At 34.8% G+C, this 15492-nt stretch overlaps 1 pseudogene; it reads right to left on the bottom strand.

Annotated features, from left to right (window-relative positions):
* Positions 1 to 13893: 13893 nt before the first annotated feature.
* Positions 13894 to 14510, bottom strand: LOC116638624 (annotated as a pseudogene).
* Positions 14511 to 15492: the final 982 nt, after the last annotated feature.

Genomic DNA, 15492 nt, shown 5'->3' with positions numbered 1-15492 from the left:
ATTGAGCCCTGCCATAGGGTTCCTGCTCAGCAGGAAACCTGCTTCTCCCTCTGCCTCTGCCCCTACTCCCCCCACCCCCACCCCCCCGCTCATGCTCTCTCTCTCTCTCTTTCTTTCTCTCAAATAAATAAAATCTTAAAAAAGAATTTTGCCTCAATCTTGAAACTATATGATGTGGGAGGTGCAGTGAAATACATAGAAGGTTAAAATGTATCACGGGTTACAAGAGCATTTAGAGTTATCATTTGACATGCAGATTATTGCTTAGAATTTATTGGGCCTCAAATGTATTCTACCTTGGTTCTTCACAGTCTGGCAAACCTCTAAACTAGATTATAAAGAATACTAATAACCAACAATTATCGAACACTTACTAGGTGTCAATCACTCTTCTGAGCAGTTTGCTCGGATTACCTCATTCAATCTCAATATTAGGTTTAACTAAGGAATATCGTGAGTAATTGAAACTTTTTTACTCTCTTATTTTTAACTGACAATGAATTGGAAACTTGCAGCTTGAACTTTTTTACATTCTCCTTCATGGTCTTCGGTCTTAGAAGACACTGTCTATGGCTTTTAAAATAATTCTCTAATTCTAGTTTCTTAAAATATTCTTCAAATTCTATGTCTGCCTTCAGCTCTATTTCACATTTTTTGTCTTGATATATATTTTTTTTTTTTTCTGATTTCTCCCTCTCAATGTCCTCTGCGTCTTATTCCTTCTTCTTCCCTTTGTACTTCTCTTTATTTTAACATCTTCATTTTTGTTCTCTTCTTCCTCTTTCTCTTTTCTATATCCTGAAATTATGTTCTCCCTAAATTATGTTTAATACTTGTTTATCTTGTGGGCGCCTGGGTGGCTCAGTTGGTTAAGTGACTGCCTTTGGCTCAGGTCATGATCCTGGAGTCCCGGGATCGAGTCCCGCGTTGAGCTCCCTGGAGTCTGCTTCTCCCTCTGACCCTCCTCCCTCTCATGCTCTCTGTCTCTCATTCTCTCTCTCGCAAATAAATAAAATCTTAAAAAAAAAAAAACAAACTTGTTTATCTTGCTTCCCCCCAATTCTTTGCCAGCAGCATGTAAACAATCCATTGATTCTTCTACACCATATTTAGATAAATGTTTTCTTTTATATTCATATTTCCTCTATGCAAAGGAATATCTCATCTCATTAAGGATGGGCAATAATGGCCCCAATTTCATGCTGTTTAGGAAGTGCTTGTTCTAAGGAAACAAGACGCATTTGTAGAGATAGACAGACATGTTCAACATTGACATTGGCTTTTATTTCTCTGCAGCAAAATGTTTGTAAATAAGAAAAAAGGGCACACGACTTGAGATATGGAATTCTCTTCTAACTTCAAGCAATTCCTGACTATGACACGTAAATACTATCACAGTAAGATTTTCCTTTGATTGTTCTGATTCTGTTGAAGTTGAGAATAAAAATTGGAGAGTAAAAAGTTTTATACATTGTTATTTTATTTTATCTCTATTTAGTTCTTTGACCTCGTGCTCCAATGCTTTGAGAAATCTCTTTGATTTACCTGATCAAAGTAGCTAGGAATACTACTTATTTTCAAGCCCCATATACTGGAGGGTTTGAACCTATTAATCTTTTTGAGCCTTTCCTGTCTCAGTGTAAGATGAGAAGATTGATACCTTACCTGTTTGAAGGCCATCGGCTGTCTCCTGATGTATGGCATGTACATCATCTAACTTACTCAATAGTAACCTGATAAAGAGATGTTTAAGGCCTACATAATTCAATAAAGTAGCTTGCTAGAATTTTACCCCAATTATTTAATAATACCAATGATTTGTGATTTGTTTCAACTGAAATATTTATTATTAGATCAATATTGAGGTTAGTAGGAGTGTGTGTGAATCAGAAACAGGGTTCAGCTAAGTCTCAGTGGCAAATTATTTTGTTACATATTTCAATTTTTACGAATGATTTTTTTAGCCTCTTGGTTCTTACATTGGTTTATATTGATCAAGTGCTCTTATATGCATTTCACTTAATTGGTACAGTCCCTAGAAAATAACACAAATGAAGTTTCAGGGAAACTTTATTATACAAGCCCCTTTCTCTGATTAAATTTGTATATGTCATAAGAGCAATTCTCACCTTACTAATAAAGCATGTCATCATTTTACTTAAGTACACAAAGTTAAACAAAAGAAATATTTATGGCAACTTTTAATAAGTTTTTAAAAATTGTATCATTTCTATAATTAATTATAAATTATTTTCTCAGTCCTATTTTCTCTATCATGCCCTTTCTGTTCCTGTTTCATGATGCCACCCAGCTAATCTCACATCTTCATGCCTACTCATCTCTAAAAGCTAACTGGCAATCAGAACTGGTTCTCAACTTACCAGGAATCATACAAAGTTTATACAGGTGATGTATAAATTATCTCCATTAACAGAGGTTTTTTTTTTTTTTTTTCTTTTCCTTTTTTGATCTTCATGACTGTAAATGATATTTTGCTTGATTTTCCCTGTACACTCTATTGTAGATCTGTCCTTGTTTTTTTCTTCTCCTTCTAGACTACTACTGCCTTAGAGTTAGGCCACTTACCATACTCAAACTTTCCTGATCCTGGTTTATCTTCGTCTGGCTTGGTGTTTGTCTTAACCTTGTTCTCTGTATATTCCCTGACCATGGTTTGCCTGCCTCCCTCTAACTTTAAGCATATAGGTTCAGTACTCTCTGGCCTACTCAGCTATGCCTTGAACATTTGTTTGGGCTCATTCTGCTTTTATCCTTAAGCATGGGATTTAATTAATATCTAAATAAATTGTTCAACAAGTAAACCATAATAATTGTACCTACTAATCATTTCCTTCAGATGTTAGGTCTTATCAACTTCTTCTTTAGATCTAAACCCAAGGCTGTCCACTGCCTTGAAATTGGCAATAATAGTGAAATAATATTTCTACTATATATTTCTAGTTATATATTCTACTAATATAACTACTAACAATAAATACTTGAAATAATAGTAATTTAATTTGTGTCATACTGAGAAAAGCAGATGAATCATTATTAAAATTAACTTTTGACTTTGATTCTTTAACACATCAGATTACTTTCTATTTATTTTGTTATACTCATAAGTATAATTTTTTCCCATTGTTTTCTACCTCTTTGCTGTTTATCTTTCAGTAAGAAAATATCAGTTCTATTGAAATTTGCCATGGTAGCTTATGACTTTGCAATGGACACAGATGCCGTAAGGGACAGCTTCTCTCTTCAGGCTGTGCAGCCCATTGGTAGAGCTGTAGGACAATGACCTTGTCAAAACCTAGAAGCAAATGTCTATCAATATCTGGGCCTTGTGATCTTTGGCTCAGGAATGGGAACTATCTGGGGCAGAGATGAGATTTGTTAAACGGGCCATTTTCATAGAACTTTTCTTGAGTTTATTGAATACATTTAAGTGCCTTAAGTTCTCTTTAGATAGAACCAACAAATACAGCTGCACAAGAATCTCAAGATTTACCACGTAAAACAAGATTTCTTCCTTTGCTGACATCTACCAGTTGCTTCCTGTATAATGTGCTAAGTGCTTTACATGATTTCTCTCCTTTAATTTAACTCCAAAACTTTATGAGGCAATTGTCCTTATTGGCATTTACAAAGCAGAAATTTGATACTTAAGTAACTGTCCTGTTCCTAAAAAGTCTCAGACCATAAATTATAAAGCCAAAATTTAAACTCACATGTTCCTGACATTAAGACTCCCCCTGTTGGGCGCCTGGGTGGCTCAGTTGGTTAAGCGACTGCCTTCGGCTCAGGTCATGGTCCTGGAGTCCCAGGATCGAGTCCCGCATCGGGCTCCCTGCTCGGCAGGGAGTCTGCTTCTCCCTCTGACCCTCCTCCCTCTCATGCTCTCTGTCTCTCATTCTCTCTCTCAAATAAATAAATAAAATCTTTAAAAAAAAAAAAAAAAAGACTCCCCCTGTTAACTGAAACGTTACGATTGCCTCTCTTTACCTCCAGCCGTGAACATCCATCATCTCATACAGGTCAAGAAGCTCATTTGGAGAGTATGTTTTTAGAGTAGATTCCTTACTTTGTCACTCTAGTAGAGGAAGTAGAGCTTGAAACCATTTAGAAGGTAAGGTGAATTTGTAGAGTTAGTAAAGAAATGATGGAGAATATAACAGCTACCCCAACTATCCTGGAGAATCTGAGCAGTCTTGGGATAAACGTAGTGTTACTGGGCCCCCAAGACCAGGTTCTTAAGTCTCAAGGTCATAGGAATGAACACTGAACTCGAGAGAAAGAAAAGAGTGGAGTTTATCAGAGATAACCTGTATACAAGGGAACAGCTAGGAAAGAGTGATGTTGCTCCCTGAGGGTTAATGGGTGGGGCTTATAAAGGCACTTTCCTAAAGGGTGAAGGGGGATGGGAGTGGGGGGGGAGGTGTCCTTCAGTCCCATGGTCATTATCTTGTGATCCTTACTTCTTAGTGGACACAAGACAATCACAGCATGCCTTTCTCCATGGTTGACATTCTTTTAGGGCCCCTGGAAAATAGAAATAATTGTGCAAGCAGGCTTTTAAATTGTTGCTTCCATCTTTCCCCGGGCAACCATTATGCCCTAACGCTGTTATCTCTTGTTCTTGGAAGGAGGTGTTTGTCTCTAAGCTTATGGAAACTTTTAACCCTTGCCTCAGACCAGAGGCTTTATAGGAGTTAAGTCCCTCTTGCTTTTCCTATACTCTCTCAAAAGTATTATGATTTTTGAAGATACTGCTTCCTATAACTTAAACAGCAAGCTAGATAATCCTGTTATTTCTGTCTCTTGCAGGTATACATGCACAGATAGACTTTTACCACTTTGCCAAACATTGCATGGCAGCTAATCTTGTTTATAGAACATGGAATTAAAGCCATCAGTAAATGTTAGAAAGGTGCTAAACTTTATGAATAACAATTTTAGTAATCCTTCATCACTAAGTACATTATTAGCAAATAGCCAGAAATTCAAGACACAAAATTACAGTCTGTGGAATTGGTTGTTAGCAACAGTTAAGAGCCACTGGGGGGCTCAGTTTGCAGCCCATTTTGATGTCTTTCCACCTCTGTGGAAACTCAGGTCATATTTGAGATTCAATTCTTTAGACAACCCAAACTTTAGAGAATGATAAATACAATTTCAAACTATTGAACTGTAATTTCCTGAAAGCTTGATTTCAAATGGTTCATTATTTTAGTCTTTTGGTGCAATGATATTTATTATTTCTCACCACTCTGCCACCATCTGATCCTTATCTAATCGGATAAAATGTATCTTGTTGATTCACATCTCAGGATGACTGTGGCTGAAGAGACACAGAGTAATTTGGGCTAGGAAAAACTTCCAATAATCCACATAGTTTATGTATATATATTAGAGGAAAACTTTCCATGCTAATTTAAAGGTATTCTTCAACCTCTCCACACTATTTTGAGTTATAGAGCCATTATTAGTTAAAATACTTCAAGCCAGAACTAAGTAGAATCAAACAGTATGCTCTGGCTCACTCCTATTAACACTATGGCTTTCTGCTCCTTCCATTAGGGATCTGGTACCAAGTCCTGGGGCATTTTGCTTGGCCTCTTCTGCTTCACCTAATCTGTAGAGTGAAAATCACATGCACCCATATTGCCACCCTTCCTTCTTTTTCATGAGTTCAATTAAACAATGAAAAGAATTGATTTGAGCTTGAATCCCAAGTATGGGACCTTGAACAATACTCAAATTCTTTGATCCTTGATTTTCTCACTTGTAAAATAAGAATAATACTCTCAGAGTAGTTGTCATAGTTTTTGTGCAACATGTTCCTTTCAAAACAACAGCCCCCAGAATTTTCTGTGAAAAGAGAGGGTCCAGATAGAACAAAGTTGGAAAATTCTAAATATTATGTCTTAATTTTTATGTATCAAAATTACATTATCATATTAATGATTCTGAGAAATACTAAAGTAAGAAAACCTGTTCATATTAACTCAACATTTCCCAGAAATTCTGATTACATAAGCTCTGTGTTTATGACTTATTAACCTGGTACAGACCTAGAAGAATATGGAATGCACTTTAGAAAAATGCTCTAAGGACTAAAAAATCTCTAGTCTAGATCATTTTGCTAAATTCCAGGCTTCAGCTGCATATTTGATATCCTTACTTAGGTGTCGAGGACACAAGCTGTTCAGAACTGAAATCCTGATTTTCTCCCTAAACCTACATTTTATGCAATCATTGCAGTAGACCTCAAATCTATCCTTTGGCTCTGGTCAAAAACATTGAAGGTATTCTTGATTTCTTTGTGTCTCCTACCCCTTATGATGATCATTAGGAAATCTTACTGAAAATGCACATGGAATCTGTCTGGTCACCGACTCCACCATTACCACCCTGGCCCAAGCCACTCTCTCACATAGATGAAACGGTGTCCTTTGTTTGGTTTCCATGCTCCTCTCCTGCCCTTGTACTGGCTTTTGTTAACATGTAAGTCATATTGTGCCCCTCTTCTGCTCAAAGTTGTCTAACACTTTTTTAACTTTACCGAGAGTAAAAGCCCACATTGTGTCAATTCCTCAAAAGTTCTTCAGGATTTCCCCCATTGCCTTAATTCTCAGACCTCATTTCCTACCAGTATCTCTTTTGTTCCTTCTCTTCAAGCTACAGTGTTTTTTTGGTGATTTTCAAATATAGGAGGCATGTTCTTGCCTCAAGGTCTTTGCACATGATGTTCCCTTCCACTTGAATGCTCCTCCCCCAGATAGCTACATATATCTGACCCTTGTCTTTCTTACATATGGAAAAACTGCCTGCTGCGATGCATTTTGGAAAATGCGTTTCAGAAGAGTAAATCTTAATCTGGATATCTTCCATGAGCTCATATACCTTTCCTGTTCATGGAAGAAATCCAGGCTAATATTTCAGTGAAAACTGTCATAACAATCCTATTTAACAATGCAGTTAAAAACAAGTCCCTTAACCACTGCAGTGTCTTTTCCTATTTTTTAACTTATTTTTCTATAAAGTACTTATCTATTATACTATAAATTTTACTTATTTATTATTTTCAATCTCCTTCCACCAGAATGTAATAGGAGGCCCCAACATTTCATCTCATCAATAAATAATGTATGATTTAATAAATAATATTTTATATAGAAACTTATAAATCTATATTGTTATTAACTTTGATAATATTGATGCTATTATTTTTGTTACCCTCCCCAATGTCTTCTAATTGCTAATAAAATGTCTCAAAAGAAAACCTAAAATTTTAATTTGAGGAAGTATATACAATATTTTCTTAATTTTACAGAAGAGATATCTGGAATCTGTGTGTGTGTGTGTGTCCATTCCCTCTAATAAGGAATGTTGTGATTATATTAATTACACCCAGATAACTAAGAAAGAGAGAGAGAGGAAGATAGATGGGTCCATCTGAGCCCATCACTGAGAATGCCTTCAACATCCATACATTACATAAGTTTTATCTACCATGATCATTATTTCATTCTGAGCCCTCACCAATAGTCTTCAACCTCCATATTTCTACTAACAGACTAGTCAAGGCAATCTAGGCTTTTTTTTTTTTTTTTTGTAATTATGGTCTAAGGTCTTCTAGGCCCTACATATTAACCAATTTCAAAGCTATTTCCACATTTTTTTGGTATTGTTACAACAGCACCCCACTTAGCACCAATATATAACAATATCTAACTAATTTGTACATTAACATATTCTTCAAATTAGCAATTCCACTTTGTTAATTTGCTAATATGAATGTCCATTAGCATTACTAAAAAACTGGAGAAAAAAGTCATTTCTCATCAAAAAGAGAACAACTCAATAATATCAGGAATATTCTTGCAATGATATACCATACATTGATTAGAATAAGTAAATTAAAACTGCATGTTTCAATATGGATAGATCCTAGAAATTAATTGCTTAAAAACACAAGGTAAGTTACAATTTTTTATATATATATAGGAATATATGCATGTATAAAATATTACGCTGTTTAAAAATAATGCTAAAACATTCAAAACGATATAGATAAGAAAATTATAAAGATATTCAGGTAATGATAAGCACCTAATTCAAGACTGTGAATTCCTCTGGGAGGTGTGAGGAAGAAGTAATGAAGAGAGAGCACATAGTAAGGCTTCAACTACCATGGGGAAGTTGTGCAGATGCATATTACATATATTGTTGTTTAAATTGTTAAATGTTAGCTAGTAAAGTGAAACATGATTAGATGAAAGGGGATTTCATAGGTTTACATCACTTTGAAGAAAAAATAAAGGCTCTCACTGTAGTGGAGCATATTAAAATATTAAAGACATCATCATTTTAAATTTCCCCCAGATTCAAGGAACATAATGCAAGAGAAAAGACTGGGTTGCCATCAGGCTGCTCTTTACCAACTGCTCTGTAAATAGTTATAAAAATTCTTAAAATACTCTCTCATTCTATTGGCATTGATCGTTTCTTTCTGACATTTTGTAAAACACTTATTTACACGTTGCACTTAAGCTCTAGGGGCTAATTTTGTGAACTTCGGAACAAAATTAAATATGTTGGAAGATTATGTAAGCTCAAATGTTATATTTAAATGATTGAGAGCCACTAAGGCAAAATGTCAGCAGTATTCACAATGCTTTGCAAGGAAACTAATTCCATATAATAGAAAATATAGCCCCAGACCCATATCCCATTAAAATGTAAATAGACAAGCATCCCAATATGTTTCTTTCAAACTTTTTTTCACACAAATTGAGCTGTACTTTATGCATGAGGCTGTAGCTAAAATTGTCTTGTTGCACATCTGCATTGTGATTACTGGAGGTTTTAGCATTTGGTGCCAAAAGAGATGAGACTCATATCCAGAAATCCATCTGGAGAAAAGTGAGGGTAAGCTTTCATTCCTTATATGCATTGTGGATCACTGGATCAGATTCAGAAAGTTCACATTGGTTTGAACCAACTTGGAAAACCTATTAGAAAGAAAGAAAGAAAAAAGGAAAGAAAGAAAGAAAGAAAGAAGAAAGGAAGGAAGGAAGGAAGGAAGAGAAAAAGAAAGAAAGAAAGAAAGAAAGAAAAAGAAAAAGAAGAAAGAAAGAAAGAAAGAAAGAAAGAAGAAAGAAAGAAAGAAAGAAAGAAAGAAAGAAAGAAAGAAAGAAAGAAAGAAAGAAAGGAAGGAAGAAATAAAGAAAGAAAGAAAAAAAGGGCAGATTATTTTGTTACTGTGAGATGCTTTAGATGGTGTAGGCAACACTCACATATTTGAAAGTTTCCTTATACCTGAAAGACACTTCATCATAGTGAAGCATCTGCATGTATTTAGTGAAAAGTTTCCTCTAGTCAGATATCATTATACTTTCTGAGAGTTCGGAGAAAGTGATGGTTCTTCTACACCAGCAGCTCAGGAGTAAAACAGCCTGATGTTAAATCTGTGCTCAGTCACTCATAAACTACATGCATGACCAAGAGGTAAATTCCCTACCCTCTCAGAGTTCATTTTCATCCTCTGAAGTGGGAACAACAAGCACATCTACCTCGTGATATTTTACACAGGTTGGATGACAGAAAGTACCTAGGATGCTATCTTTGACATGCTAGGAATGGAAAAGTCAGAGTTATTTTTAGCAATAACCTTATTGTTTTAAAGTGGACCTAAAATTTAAAGAAGTACAAATTTTATCAAATCATTGATATTTATTTTATATATAGATAACATATATTATTATATTATTATATATCTATAATATATAAATTACATATAGCTAATTATAGATACAATTACCTATATCTAACTAGATATATATTATATATGTACTATTATTGATGTTTATAGGGGAAAAAAACCCTCTTTCTAAGAAGTATTTACAGAGCCATCACCTCCCATTTCATCCCAGCCATCTCCCTGCATCTTCCCCTTTATTCTCTGAAGAAAGTCTTTTCTATGTCACAAAAATGCTACAGACTTATTGGAATAATCTTCACATTTTCCTAAGTGAAGAAATTTCTTCCCATCTCTGAATTTCTGTGTGTCAACTTCTTAAAACTTTTAACACTTTCTTATTTATATTATGATTACTTGTATTTATTTATTTTTACCCACAGTGGTAGCTTCCAAACTCTTTTGACTGGTACTTTCAGTAAAAAATACGTTTTATAGGGTTATCCAATGTATATATGCTTATCCTTACCTTTATCATTCAAGCTGCTCTAATACGTTTGATTCTATTCTGTTGTATTCCATTCTAACCTTCCACCATTACACTCATCTATTCTATCCTATCCCAATCTCTTTTATTTTCCTCCATCTGTTTTGTCATATAACCTGGTATCCTAATATATCCTATCTTACTCTATTTTATATAGGTATGTGTGTATAATAATGTATATATATATATATAATTTTTTGAAAGAGAGAGAGAGAAAAAGTGTGCACGGGGGTGGGGGGCAGAGGGAGAAGGAGAGAGGGAATCCCAAGCAGGCTCTATGCCCACTGAGGAGCCCCATCCAGAGCTTGATCTCATGACCCTGAGATCATGACCTTAGCAAAAATCAAAACTGGGATGCTTAAAAGACTGAGCCACCAAGGAACTCTTATTTTGTATTTTTAAAATGCTAGACTGAACCTATAAATTGATCACATGCTCAATAAAGTTGTGATCACAGTCTATAAAGCATTTCCTCCCCCTCCTCGAGTTAGGATCATTGTTGGTCTCTGCTTGCATCTTCAGTAGTGTTTAGCATGATGTATCATATATATTGCACAGTAAAAAAATATTTTTGTACATATATATATATATATATATATACATATGTTTTTAACTTCGAACACTGGTCTATACACAGAGAAGTTTACGAAATCCAAATCTAAAGTTAATCCCTAACTCAAGAGTTACAGTTTTGGGCAAAAGTATTATTCTCTATTAGAAACTTTCTTAAGCTCTCTATGGGTTTTTCATCATTAAGGTATTATCTCAAATGTATAGAACTTGTAATAGAAATAATAGTTTGAGAAAAAAAATTGGGATAGCAAATGATTATTCATATTGTATTGGCATATCATCTCAGTTGAATTTGGTGAAAGAAGCTTGATTTCCTGGTTATGGATTGAAGCATATTTCTTTTGATTAGCCAAGATTTTAACTAGCTCTGCTTTATTAGTTTGGGGGGGGTGAGGTAGGAATTGGGAAGAATAAGTGAACATATATGAGAAAAAATTTTGGCAATTTATAAATAATAGACTCCAAAATTATAGCAGTAAAAACTATTTCTTTAACTTGTAGTACTGGTATTTGAAACAGTACTTGTATCATACTTACATTTTTTGTTTGAAACAAAGGAAAAATACATGCATTATCCTAAAGGGTTGAAGAAATGGATTCAGCATACAAGTTGTAGTAGAACACTATGCAGATATATTCCAGAATTCTAATTACATTTTAAGATTGGCTACTCACGAAGATGATTTTAGAAAGGAATGCACACACACACACACACACACACACACACACATACACACAGACAAAATAAAATTGTCGCAATTTTATTTCTCTAGGATGCATTTAGAAGGTAAATAGAGGGTACCGTTGAGGATAGATCAACCAGAACAATTTTATGGAAGCCATGTAAGTACTTTCTTCTTAGAATTTGTTGTTAAAAAATTATTAAGTAAAGGCCACTTCAAGTATAATGGAATCTATTTGCAAGACCTTCTGTTTTTGTTGTATAAAAACCAAGAAAGTTAAAATCATGTGCCACGAGTCATGTAATTGGTAATATTAAAGTGGAGTTATTTAAGGAGCTGAGTACTAAAAGAAAGGAAAAAAAGAAAGAAAAATAACCTGTAATTCTCTGTTTGTAAAAGTTTTATATGGGTTACTTCATACTTACTAAAGATAAGAGCTTGTTTTGAATATCACTTAGCTGCCAAACATCTGGGCAAAGCTGTGACCCATGAGGAATGATATTTAATGAAAGATGAGCTATGGATTTTATACTAATTTCGGTCCCACCACTGCCAAGTTCAGCTCCTCATCAGGGTAACAATGCCAAACTATTCATCATGCTTTGTCTTCACGGGTGGCCTTGTTCTCTGATGAAAATCTGCAGTTCGGTGGACATTGCTCATGACTGAGGGGCTCAAACTGAATCAAATGACAGGGATCAGTTGACTTCATGTCTACATACAAAAACACTCCCTTCAGAGAAACAAAAGCAAAGAAGTGAAGAAACTTATACGTTCCTCTTAGAAATTGTTTTCTTAATTCCAATTAGGTCCAAACATGGCGTGCTAGTAACTCATGAAATTTTCTCTCAGTAGGATAAACTTGAAAAATATATTCTCAGAGACTTCTTTCTGAATTACTGATCCACTACCCTTTGTATTTCTAAATTAGAATTCTAGGAAAAAATTGCTCAGTGTAGTGCTCTGGAAAGAAAGCTTTTGACCACTCTGCACACTGTAATTTAATGAAGAACACATTACAATAATAGATTCAATGATAAAATTATGCCCTGACAATGAAAAGAAAAAAGAAAATTAGAAAATATTCTACAATACATATATTATTTAAGTGAAACTTTCTATCTTATGATAGGAAGATTTGAATACATGAAATTTTAATGAATTTTTACAAATGTATTTACATTTCCCACTAACATTTTACAAAAGAACCAGAATGAGTTAAAATTTTATGTTCTACTGTCTACAACTGCAATTGCAAAAGACAACTATAATAAAGCTTGAAATAAAATTATTTTGTTTCAAAGCTAAAACTGATTATCTTCAAATAAGTCATTTAAGTTTTGGGGAGCTATGTTTACTAATCTCTAAAGTATAATGCTGTCTCACTCACAAGGTGATATTATTACAATTTCTCCCAATTTTGCCTTAGCCTAGAGCAATAACAGAAGCCTAACTCAATGTAGTACTGCCCAGTCAATGTGGGAACAGGGTCCGAGGCTAGTGGTTACAAAGCTAATTCTGCACTAGCAGACAGGGTCTAGAATTAGTTTGGGACAGAGTTTTCCTTTATCAGACAGCACACAGCCAATATTTCCTTTTTTTTTATAACATATGAGTTATTCTCATTTAAAATCTTTTTTTAAAAATGAACTCAAGTTATTTCATAGAAAAATATTTTATATATTGATTATTAATATCTGTCAATATAGCTGTATCCCAAGACCAGGAAACTCATATCCTACTATATAATTCCAAGCAAAATTTAAAATGACATTGAATATATATTATTATAGCAGATAAATCAGGTAGAATTGAATTTCAAATACTCACCATCAAAGATATATGATAAAACAGATGGAATCTATGAAAATGTATACCTTATTTGATATTGCTTTCCATGAATCGTGTTTTTGCATATTTCCAAGAGTTATATAAGTGACATAGAGAGTGTGTTTTTCTTGACTTTCTGATGCAAGCCCTCCATATATGAGACTTTATACGATAATGTTATTAACTTTTACTGTAGGAGCAGATATGTATGTGTAATTTCAGTCTTGAGTTATTCTGATGTGATTATAGGATGACAGAACTATAACACATCTACTGTAAAGAATAGAGGTAAAGAAAAACCTCTTTGTATTATCTTCTTATATTCTCTCTTTGGTTTTTAGGAAACAGCATTCCGTATTATTAAATGGATAATATATAGCTATGCCTAAAATCTTTTAAAATTAAAAATTTTCTTCCAAATTATAATTAACATCCAGATTGAGTTCTATGGCTAAGTAGCTTTTTGTTTTTTTGTTTTTTTTACATCATACAGTTATCTATTCAACAAGTAAGAACCTTTTCATAGGAGTTGAGGAAGAGGCAGCTTACTAGTTACATCATATGAAAAAAATACCAGCAGTATTAAGAGGAATAATAAGAAGGCATATACAGATCTTCCCCATCTGCAGGTCATAGTCAAAGGCATCCAGAGAGTAGGAGAGACTGTCAATGTAACAAAAGATTTTTGTTGTCCAGGGTCCAATCCAATCCATTGGAGATGTCCACCTGGTCAAAGTACTTGTCCACGTGGTGGTCAGGAGAGAGGGAGTACAGAGACTCCTGGTGGGGCTCCAGAATGCTGGGGCTCTTTCCTCAGACGTGGTGCCCCCAAAGTATCTCCCAGCGGGATCTACCCTCCTGTCATTGATTCGGTTGTTTTTCTTGTCTTTATCTACTGTTGCTGGGACAACTGCAGACTGATCTTCCCAGTTCAAAGTGCAGAATTTTTTCCAATGGTGGCGACCTGCATCACCTCCTGACTGGTGAAGGGCCACAGAACTAACGGGGGCATCCACAGTCACTTGCTGCACTTGCTTGCTGAGTGAATCCCACTGGCAAACTTTTTTGCAAGAATATCTAAGAAGAGCAGAGGGTTGGACGACTCCTTCCATACTGGAGACTCACAGCACCAGCAGTTCTCCAGCAAAACACATTCAATCTTAATGGAAGACATTGTCATGGGGGAGATCTTGGTGCTGGTGACACTCGGAGAGCTGGCTCCTAGGTAGCTTTTGAATTCCTGTTTATGTGTTCTAGTAAGTCTTAGCTTTGACTTCCATTTTCCACTTTTATGTATATGCCAGTATATGATGGTTGAACCCCAAGTTGTATTACATAGTCCTAATAGTGTCTTTCAATTCCCTTATGTTCTACTCTCTGATTATTACATTTTAGCATGTAAGAAATCTATTGAAATTTTAAGCCCGCTCAAACCTTTTTGCCTGGGTTAATTTTTTGAATTTTTGAGTTACGAAGGCTACTTACCAGGTTTTTCCTGTTAACTGTATTTTTAGTCCCTTCTGGCAAATTCAGAATTAATTTCCCAATAACATGAGGATGTAACATTCAGCACTGGAGAAACTCCATTTCTACTTTAGAAGCAGAGAGGAAGTATGCATTGATTTTGCACCCAAACAACTTAAATGTTGTGTTCTATAACTGCCCTTCTTTGCTGACTGGGGAAACTTTGTGTTGGGAATTCCTTCCAGAAAAAAAAAAAAAAAAAATTGAGAAAATGATACTTAACTGGTTGTAGTGGAAGAATGTAAATATTCACATTCAGGATTCACCAATGAGAAGGGCATTGAAAAAAATAGCCAAGGGGTTGACATATATATCCCAAATAATCTTGGGATCTACCTGCAAGGATCTATCCACTTAAAAACTTGCAACAAGTTTGGATCTATCTGCTTAAAAAATCTTTGTCCTTATGTAAATTCTTTCCTATGAAAGCCCTTTTCTTGTGGTTACCATGGGGATTACATTTTATAATTGCCCAAGTATATACTGTTAAAAAAAATTCAACCGAGTAAATTTTAAAGATGTAATTAACTTTATTAAATGATGCATGAATCAGGCAGCAAGTAGAGGGCAGCTCCAAAGGGCTACAGAAAAGGAAAGGGTTTTTAAGGTAGATAGGAAGTGAAAAAAAGGAA

This window comes from Phoca vitulina, unplaced genomic scaffold (assembly GCF_004348235.1).
Source record: "Phoca vitulina isolate PV1807 unplaced genomic scaffold, GSC_HSeal_1.0 scaffold16, whole genome shotgun sequence".
Taxonomy (NCBI): domain Eukaryota; kingdom Metazoa; phylum Chordata; class Mammalia; order Carnivora; family Phocidae; genus Phoca; species Phoca vitulina.
Note: the sequence above shows the minus strand (reverse complement) of the source record. Positions and strands in the feature narration are given on the sequence as shown.